General features: G+C 42.4%; 1 long non-coding RNA gene across 2 annotated transcripts; it reads left to right on the forward strand.

Annotated features, from left to right (window-relative positions):
* Window positions 1-227: 227 nt before the first annotated feature.
* Window positions 228-2993, forward strand: LOC130125416 (uncharacterized). 2 transcript variants are annotated; one of them, XR_008811428.1, is made up of 4 exons: window positions 228-437; window positions 867-1007; window positions 1553-1735; window positions 2118-2993. It is a non-coding gene; the product is annotated as an uncharacterized LOC130125416 (long non-coding RNA). The 2 variants fall into 2 exon arrangements; XR_008811429.1 differs by having other exon boundaries at window positions 1553-1681.
* The last annotated feature ends 7966 nt before the right edge of the window (window positions 2994-10959 follow it).

Here is a 10959-nt window from a genome sequence, read left to right on the forward strand (position 1 = left end):
CCTGCAATACTTAGAAGGAAAAATAAAGATAGCAAAAAGATTAAAGATGGAATATTTTCACAACCACCCTCACACGTCTGCTCAGCATGCTCACTCACTCTTCAGCTGAGAGAGAGAGAGAAAGAGAGAGAGAGAGCCAGCCAGTCAGGACGACGTGAGGTCATTTACACTTTCTAGGGAATAGAATAGAATAGAATAGAATAGATTGTCTAAATGTATGAAATAATGTGAAGTGTCGTTGTGTTTTATTCTGACGTAGGGGAAATTATTATTATTATTGTTGTTATTATTTATTATTCATTACAAATCTGTGTGCTGCTGACCAACATTGAGCTGAACATGTGTCCTAAACTGTGTAGGCTGATCCCAGTGATGGTCTCACCTATGCCTCCGTCTCCTTCTCTAAGAAGAAGAAGCAGAGCAGGGCTGAAGGACAGGTAAGCCGTCTGATGTGGATTCTCTATAGAGGAGACACGGGGAAGAGGGCCAGACAGTACTTAGTCCCAGGTTAGTGGGACACACTATCGCCTCCAGACATGACGGCCACAACTTTTATACTCTCTGAGCATTTGTTCCTGGTGTGTAGCTGTTCACCGTTGTCAGGTAGAACCCATGTACCCATATTTCAATGAATGAAGATCATTCATTTGTAAATGATGACAAACATTCAACCAAGAGAGACGTTTTGTGTTGTGTTGTGTGTGCTTGTGTCATTTCATGGGCTGTTGTGTTTGAGCGATGTGTAATTTGGTGTTGTGTCCTCTCGTGTCGTGTGGTGTTTTGTTGTATTGTGTCTTTCTTTGTGTCATTGTGTGTTGTGACGTGGTGTTGTGTCTCCTCGTGTGGTGTGCTGCTCCGTCCTACAGGGTCTGGGTGGTGATGATGATGATGAAGAAGTGACGTATCACACTGTGAGAGCTCCTCCTTCCTCTGCCGCGGTCTCTGATGATGCCAGTGTCCTCTACGCCACTGTCAACACACACACACAACATGGGAAAAACTAGAAGGTACATTTCCTGCAGCAAAGTTTGGACTAGCTGAGGGTTTACTGCCCCCGTAACAGGCTTTTAATGCTACGGTCTCCTTGGCAACACCTCTGGCCATTGGTTCTGATGGCAGTGATTAAATAAATGAACAAATGAATGAAGAAAGAAAAGTGAAATGCTTATGTAAGACTCTGGAAATGGGTTATAAAGCAACTGGGCTAAATAATCTAAAATAGGTTGGGCTAAGGAGGAATTGGAAAAGAATATTATTCAGACAACAGTTTTATAAAAGAGAAACATGGCCGGCATTTATTAAACATAGTAATATCAACACAAGTGCACTTTGAATGGTCAATAAGAAAAATAACAAAGAATAAGGGTCAAACCCCTTTGGTCTGTCTGTAAAGTCTTTTCAGTGTGTGGACTCAGAGCTCTGGTCAAAAAGGGAAAATATGAAAAGATGAAAGTCTGAAACTACCCGGGTAGTGTGTGTGTAGTGTTCATTCAAAAAATAGAGAGATCTCCAAAACGGTCTTATCTGTCTCTCCTGGTCGTCCTCAATGGAGAAGCGAGACGCCACTCTTCCACGTGCTGTCCACGCCTCGTGGGTCACAGGGCTCGCTGCTCCCTTCTCTTGGGGAAGGAATCCAGCACACAAAGACCAACCGGAGAACCCGGGCAAAGAAAGAAAACAGGTCTCCAAGCAAGCAATCCTCTCCAATCCAAACGGCATTAATTAACTTAAACTGGTAAACTTAAAGGAGTAAAGGTAACAAAGGCATAAATGTTGTATCTCTGCTCCAGCTTCTGCGAGTTGGGCTTTTGTTCCTTCGTCTGCAGCTCAAGAAAAGTCTGCAGTTAATCTGTTTCAACTCTCGTTCTGATCTGACAAGGCCTGGCAATTGTCCATTTGGACAGGCTGCTAGCGCCCTCTACAGGGGACTGCGGGGACATGCATTAACTCTTTCTGGGGCAGCTAAAATCATGGGGGTTACATTTATCGTTTAGCATATGCCTACAGCATTTCACAAAGTTGAATACATCTGCACATCTCATAAAGTTAACACAACGTGTTTATGTGTGAACACAGCCTCTGTGTTTTTGAACATGTTTCCCCCTTTTTCCCCGCAGTTGTACCTGTCCAGTTACCCCGCTCTTCTGAGCCGTCCGGGTCGCCGCTGCACCTCCTCTGCTGATCCGGGGAGGGCTGCAGACTACCACATGCCTCCTCCAATACATGTGGAGTCGCCAGCCGCTTCTTTTCACCTGAGAGTGAGGAGTTTCACCAGGAGGACGCAGCGCATGGGATGATCACGCTATTACCCCCAGTCCCCCCTCCCCCCTGAACAGGCGCCACGACTGACCAGAGGAGGCGCTAGTGCAGTGAACACCACACATACCCACATCCAGCTTCCCACCTGCAGACATCTCCAATTGTGTCTGTAGGGACCAAGCCGGAGGTAACATGGGGAATCGAACTGGCGAACCCTGTGTTGGTAGGCTACGGAATAGACCACTACGCTACCCGGACGCCTCGAGTCCAAAGTTTTAATCTGTGTGTTGATGACCAGCTGTAGTAAAGGTTTCCAGCTGGCCCGCTACCAGCCAGCAGTAGCAGAGCACAGGGCTTACACACCGTATTGCAGAAGTAGGACTGATGTAGCAAGAATACACAGCATGATATCAATATCACATTCCCAGCTGAAGAGCTCGGTTACAATTCAGAACTCGTGTGTACATATTCTGCGGTGTGTTGTTGTCAAATCTGACCATTTGAGCCACCGTACTCCCCCCAGAGCAAATATGGTGTTGAGGCTTTGCTCAAGGGCACTTGTGGGGCAATAATGGTGAACAACATCACTGACTTGATATTAGACGCCATGCAGTCATGACATCTCTGCATTGGTAGCTTCATTCTTCTGACGATGCTTCTGTCCACACTCACAACATGTCAGTGGTTGGTCAACCTCTCCACTGCTGGTCTGTGGTCTGTAATCCACGTTTGTCACTGGCTGTAGTCACAAAGAGGAAATAAGGTTAACATGTGTTGCTTTCTTCTTCTACCTGTTCAATTGAGAGTTTTGGCCAATCAGTCTCATTCATCGGATGTGACGATTAAATAATCCCTGATTTGTTTTCTACACATTCGTTGTGCTACAACCAGTTTTGCATCTCTCCTGGTTTTCTGTCTTGTGTCAAGCTACACTGGCTTGTGCGTGGTACATTGTTATGAAGACAACATGCATTAGTCCTGCTTATTCAGAAGCCATCAGGTCTTTGATAAGCTCAATATGACAGTGTGTAAACATGTGAAACCCTGCTACCTGATTGCATCAGTGCTCTGCCATTCTTCACACTGTAGGTGTTTGTTGTGTAAAACAAGAGCTGTGGTGTGATGTTCTTCTCACAGAGTACTCATTTGCATAAGTATATGTGTAAATACTGCTTCAGATGCAGCCCAGTTGTGAGACCCTCTCAGTTTTCATGAGGTCATTAAGTTTTACTGTCACATTTGTTAAAAACTGACAGTATCACACCAAATGATGCCCGTTCAGCAACAGACTGTATTCATATGCAATGGAAAACATAGTTAAGTCTATCATTTGTTACTTGTTGGTTTTACTTTATTGGGTAAATATCATAATTGTAATCCTACACGATTAAACACTTAATTTCAAAGCAGTTATTTTTGTTTTTACTTTTACAACGGGTTGTTTACGATAGATGAGGGAATAAAATTGACAGTTCAACATGTTTGTAGTTTTACACGTTTTTTTGTGCTGTATATTTATTCTTTTAATGAGTATTTGTAGAATGTGTTGTTAAGGAAGTCTTTGGGAAAGTGTTTTATTTGTCCACAAGAGGGCGGAGTGACGCAAAAAGAGGCACAGCCATAAAAGCAGAGCAGACCCACCAAATGTAAAACTGCAATGCACATAAAGGAAGCTTATTAGTTTAATGACAATTTGGGGCATCAAACAGTCACTTTCAGACATGCTGTTGAGTTCAGGGGTGAATGTGTTTCCTGTTAGTTTGTAGTTTATCAACAGTCATATTTTGTTGTTGTTGATTTTATATGTGTAATAGTGTTGAGCTTTTTATGATTAAATATCAAGTATTTGAAGTTGGCTCTAAGTGTGCAGGTGCGAAAATGTACCTGTTCCTATTAAATCAATGGTTTGAATACTTGTGGACCAACTTTCCTGAGGCTTCACTTGGCGCTCACTTGATTGGCAGATTTATCAACCACAAAGTCTTGATGCATGTTCAAGACTCCAGGTAAGAAAGTCAAAGAAGGTTGAATCAGTTCATCTGGACACACCGTTTACTGACAGATACGTTTCATCACTCATCTAAGTGACCTCTTCAGTCTGGACTGACTGCAGGCAACCACCCTTACAAACAATACAGTACAACACATGTAAACAACACAGTACAACACATGTAAACAATACAGTACAACACGTAAACAATACAGTACAACAAATATAAACAATACAACAAATATAACACACACACACACACACATACATACTCAACTGACCCAACAGATTCAAACATACACATACAAACACATGCAGATACACAGTAAAATTCCTAGAGTTAATCAACTTGTGAGAGTAAATTTACCCTTTCAAGGTCATTCTAACTAATGAAAGCGTAAAGCGACCCCTAGTGGTGGTGAAAATAACTAGTTGAACTGCAAGGCGCTGGTTCAACTCTGAGCAGGTGTAAAGGAGCAGTTCAAGCCCCGCCCACAAAACGATTTCGCCCCTTTTTCGTCGTCGCCATCTTGTGAGCCGTGGAAGGTAAGACTTAGTTCAAATTTTAACTTTTTAAATTACTATTAACACATTTAAGTGCTTTATATTTGGTTACTTGGTCAATATAGTTAACTGTGTAATGTGTTTATTCAAAAATAAGCAACTAACCGAGCTAGCAAACTACCTTGCCGTTATCGGGGTTCGGCGGAGTAAGCCGCATGAAGACTAGCTAGCTAGCTAGCCAGCAAAGCTGGTGGGAAATGACTTCCTCCGTTTCAGCTTGGTGGGAAATGTCCCGGTAAAGGTGTCACACTTGTCACAAGTCATGCTGGCTTGTTACGTGTGTTGGCGGACTGTCCGCCATCAATGTAAAGTAACGGTACGATGGCCAAGAGAAGCCGTGGCGAAGGAACCTGCTAATAATCAGTTACCGGTCCCGTCGTGGTCGTTGGGTTTTCCAGCGTTCTAGCGAACCTGCTGCGTCGAGTGGCGCCTTCGTCATCTGATGACGTCAGAAGGAGGTCCACTCCCACGAGAGCCTAGCGGGCACGAGCGCTGAGCAGCACGTGAGCCGAACTGCACCGTTTATGTCTCAGGTCGACTCGTCTGGTGGTGACGTCACGTTAATTTCTGCCGAACCTCCTTAAAGAACCGGATCTGTCGTTGTCTTTGCGGAGTTACCGCCAACGTTATGCAGCGTGGACATGTGCAGCCACGACAGCCGTGGCCCGGGAGACTGCACAGCGAACTGGGGGTCCCGCTGCGGGTAACATATGTATTACGTCACCACTCCGCCACACCATATTAACATATTAAGCAGCATGACATGTTAAGTCGTTATGGTATGGTAACCGATGCAGATAGGTAAATGATGCCTTAACAGACACATTTGACTCGATCACTTGAAAGCAGATATGAAGTCTTGACACCACTGTGTGTATTCTCTCTCGTGATGCAGGGAATTAAACCCTACATGGGAAATTCATGTTATGCAACAGATAACACGGCACACACAGGTTCACCTCTGTATTGATTTATCAAAATGCTGATGTTTCCCTCACAAGACCTTTCTCACAGCATAGCACGCTGAATCTTCTCCCTGAAGCCCGGTGAGAACATTTTGCAAAGTTGTAAGTTTCTTAATATTCAATTGATCAGTGACGTTTTTTGTCTGTATGACACTAAATTATATGACATCACGTTTAAAAAAGGAAAAAGGAAGCTGTCCTTTAGCAAAAACAATCAAGTCCAGAACCACCCAAACACTGGGAGGGATGCTAGACTGTGGGGGATGCTTATGTTTGTCTCTGATGCAGATCTGAGCAGTTCAGACCACAGTATGGTCCAACTCGTCCCATTTTAAAGGCAGAAAGTGTCCTCTCCAAAGCCTGTTCTTACCACCTTGAAAGAGTGAACCATTGGAGCCAAAGAGGAGCCAAACAGCTGTTTTTCTTCTCTGAATGCTGTGATAAAACGGCCTAGAAAAGGAAGTGTATTAAGAAAGTTTGATTAATTTGTTTAGGGAGGGATTTATCTATTAAATCTAGTATGAGAATGTCACTATTTGTCTCTAATTTTTCAGAGAGATATGCTTAGTAGTCTGTTACCCTGTGAGGGCCTGGCAGCTTGTCTAGGGTGTCTCCCTGCCTGCCCCCCAATGACTGCTGGGATAGGCTCCAGCGACTCTGAGAGAAGGTAAGTGGTTTGGATAATGGATGGACGTTACCAGTTCACATGCATAAATTACTGCGTGCAGCTGTGCCCTGCCAGCATCAACAGTCAAAACCATGTTGCCTTTTTGTAGGATATTTCCTTTGAAACACAGCGGACTTATAAAGTTCCTTAAAATAGAAATACTCAAATAGCCTAAAACAGTCTACCTCTAAGTAACATTTAACAACAGAAGTTGCAGAGGTATAATCTTGACTGCAGTGCATGCAGGGTTGATGCATCTTACTGCAACTCAGCAGCAAAGAGTCTGATGTCAGGATGTGAACATATTTGCAGGTTACATCCCTTATTAAAAAGCTGTGTGTAGTCCTGAACTGGCATACATACAATGAGTATTATCAACAGGGCATTGACTCTGGTGCTATCCCACTGAGAGCTATTATGGACTGAACAGATGATCATGTTTTATTTATATATTTCACGTTATTGGTGCAAGGCCTGTTATTTCATTTGCTGTAATACTGCAATATGTCAACAGGATTTAAGCCTCCTGCTACACTAACTTTGTGTTCACATGACAGACTCAGCTTTACTCTTACAGATGCCATCATGTTGATGAAAACCGAGATCCATAAGGAACAGAAATACGTCAAGATAAGTGAACCAAGCCTGGATGGATTCTTGAATGCAGGTAAGCCATAAGTCACACACTTGAAAAATGGAAGGAAATACAAAAAGTGCAGCAAAACAACAAAACCACGAGTACAGCTGATAACTCCTGCCAGCGACTGGTATTATTTCAGCTGGAGAAACTGAAGGATTCCACCAGAATGAAACCCTGTAGAGCATGGTGGAGATTACTTTTTGAGTCATAACTGTAACAAGCTTACTGGATGGATGTCCAAGTCACTAACAGATTTTCTATCACTACCAAAGCCTCTCTTGAAGAGTCCCATACAGCTCTACACAATAACAGCCCGACATCTGGAACATTCCCTTTGGAAGGATGCTCTGCTTGCTATTTATTCCATAGCTTTCATCAAGTTCTCCATCCCAGCTGTCAGGTAAGGCGTCAGTTTCTGATGAGACAGGGACTGAGGAGGATGCTGATGTCTTTGAAGAAGTGGTGCAACAGCCCAGCGCTGGTGTTCACAATCAGACTGGACAATGGTAAACGTGATTTCTCACTTAGTTTCCTTTTGCTTTTTTTGCTGGATCTGTGTAGGTCCACCCCAGTACAGGTCATGTTGCCTAGCACATGTTATCTGTTTACGTGTGTGAGATGGTTACTTGTGCATGTGTGTGTGTGTTTGTGTGTATTTGGGTTTGCATGTGTGTGCATTTAAGTATGTATGTGTGAGTTTGTTGCACTCATTTAAAGGGATGGGTATCGTTAGGATTTTATCGATACTACTACTCTTATCGGTACTGCTTATCGGTTCGGTACTTTATCGATACTCTTATCGGTTCTTTTTGATTATTATGCAAGAAAAAAGACAATTAACAGAATCGACATTGCTTTATTATTCTATTATATAACTTTATATAAATATAAACAAATATTATTTATTCAGCAGCAACAGCAGCAGCAATGTTTTAAATGCATCTGAATTATAGACTTTATAATCAACATTCAACAACAAAAAATAAGATAAAAAAATAAAAGTAGATGAAGATAAAGAAAAAAAAATATTAAAAATAAATTTTTACAGCAAAAGGCTAACGGAAGTTCAAACAAACAAGAACCTAGAACATTATCCTAACAGTTCTTCTGCAGAAAAATCAACATATCTGCCTTCTCCGGCAGGAGTCGTGATCTCTCCTGACTTATAGTGTCCCCGGCTATTAGCCTAGCTAACTCCGTATCTATGGCTTATATATTTGTAGCTAAACAATAAGCTAAGCAATTATATTTTATTTATTGGCCTATTCGTAATAATTGGTTATTAGCCTAGCTAACTCCGTATCTATGGCTCATACGGCTTACCTGCAGTGGACGTGGATGGAACACTACGAGCAAAGCAGTGGAAAACGCCGCATTTCTGCAGATTAATACCATGTTTCGACAAAAGATGTTTCGACAGATTGCTTGTATTGCCACCCTTACTGGCAAATGATTTGTTGCACTTGTGGCAACGAGCGTTGTTGTCATCGACTTTTGAAAAATATACCCAAACTTTTGAACGTTTAGTTCTCTCCTCCATGATGAGCCCTTGAGCAGAGCTGTCTGTGCATGTGTGAGCGAGTGTGTGGAGCACAGCACAGCCCCGCCCCTCGCGCTGTAAGAGAGCGAGACAGAGAGATGGAGAAAACGGCGAACAAGATTATGTTCGCGACGTTTAAATTCTTCGAAAAACACAATTGCCACAATATAAATCTCACTCCATGATTTCTCGAGTACCTACCGACTACCGATAGCAGAACCGAAAACGTCGGATCTTAAAAATGCTCCGGTTTTTACTAATTTAGAACCGGTTCCCGTTTAGAACCGGGTTTCGGGGGGCATCCCTACTCATTTATTTTGTGCTCACAAGTTTTCGTGTGTGTGTGAGGGAGAGAGAAAGATCATCGTACCAGGGAAATGAGAAGTACATTGCACCCAGTGTTAACAGCAATGACACCTCACCGTCCGACAACTTCCTTCTTCTTCTTTCCTGAAAGAAAGTAACATGAAGTTCATCAGCAGTGGTGTCTGGTGTGATAAAATAAACCTGCTCACTGCTGAGAAGCAGAACTAATCACAGGAGATATATCTGTCTCTATACCAACACCCAGGTCACATACAGACGGACAGAAGACAGCAGCAAGAGACAGAGAGACAGACAGACAGACAGAGAGCAGAATGGCTGATTTGAGAATGAGTGGAACATCATTATTTCTGATAATACTGTTTCCTGCAGCAGGTAAGAACACATTTTAATGTATCTTAGATAACAGCTTATGGATAAATAACAACATTCAGCAACATCGTATTAATTTCTGCTTAACATGGAAACATTATTACATAATGTATTAATCACTCTTCATTCTGTGAGCATCGTTCATTATGATGATATTTAAAACATGCTGAATGGTTCATATAGTGAATTCCTGAAAGTCAAGATCTGAAGTGCATTATCTGCCAGTCTTCAAATATCTCTTCACACCAACTGTGTTGGTACCAGCTGTGTTGTTATGTGGATTTTATTCATTTGGATCAATAAGAAATATTTTCTCCTCAGCAGTTACCGGACAAAGATATCTCTTCATCTACAGGAGAGATGGAGATGATGAGGTCACTCTGCCATGTACCAGTGTGAGATCAGGACCAGAAAACTGTTTCAATACTACTAGCTGGTTCTTCAGTAACTATGATAAGACACAAGAATTGGTTTCTGGTGGTCAAGTTAGAAGGAATGACGTCACCAACTCCAGAGCAGACAGGCTGAGTATTACACCAAACTGTTCTCTGCTTATAAAGAAGGTGACAGTCGAGGACGCTGGTCTGTACGCCTGCCGACGACGACCCCCATACCAACAAGATTCTTCTCTCGTTTATCTTTCTGTTGTAAGCAGTGAGTATTTGTACTGTATCCTGCTCATCTTCATCCACATTCTTATAACTATTCAGAGCTGCTGTAGGACAGGAGACAGTAATGACCACGACAGTAATGTCTTAATGATGTTATAACTTGGTACCATGTCGCTGTCTTCCTCTACACACATCACCATCTTCTCCAGTGACTGGCCAGAAGACCGCTGACCACCTGACGCTCTCCTGCTCTGTGGTGACACGTGAACGGTCTATAAAGGTGGAGTGGGTGGATGAGAAAGATAGTCAGGTGAGCTGTGTTCGCAAGGAAAACACAGCGTATTTCTGTAACTCCACTATGATGCTTTCAACCACCCAGAAGAAGGAGACATTCAGCTGTCAACTGACTGGTACTGGGGAAAGACTGGTGATATTTGACTTCATCTTTCACATGTCTGGTAAAGTATGATTTTGAGGTGTTCAAATTATTTCCTTTCACTTGGTCTGATAAACGGGACAATGTGACGTCTTTAGAGACGCTCCTGTTCATTGGGCATCGTTGCTTCCTCTGTCCAGAAAACAAAGAAAAAGCAGAAGACGATGAAAAAGAGACAAGAGGCCCTGCCAACACAACTAACATGACAATTACACAAGGTAAGGACTTTACATCCTTTACTAACTTGTTTCTCTCTCACTTCAATTCAGTTCAACAGGGCTTTGTTGGCATGACCATATTCAGTTAGACAGTATTGCCAAAGCACAAGGTGGTACAAAACAGTACAGTACAGTTTATAACAGACAAACTATAATAGAAAACAAAGTTGCTGTATTGTTAAGAACAAACAAACAACCAATTTAACAATAAATATAGTAGTGCAAACGTTAATTTAAATAAGAGAAGAACAAAAAATAGAAAAGGAAGAAACCTGTGTGTGTGTGTGTGTGTCGGTGTGTGGATGGGGTGCTCACTTACTGTCTCTCAGATTCTGACATGCAACAATATATTTAGCTGCTGTGTTGCAGCTTG

The sequence above is a fragment of the Lampris incognitus genome, chromosome 15, assembly GCF_029633865.1.
Source record: "Lampris incognitus isolate fLamInc1 chromosome 15, fLamInc1.hap2, whole genome shotgun sequence".
Taxonomy (NCBI): domain Eukaryota; kingdom Metazoa; phylum Chordata; class Actinopteri; order Lampriformes; family Lampridae; genus Lampris; species Lampris incognitus.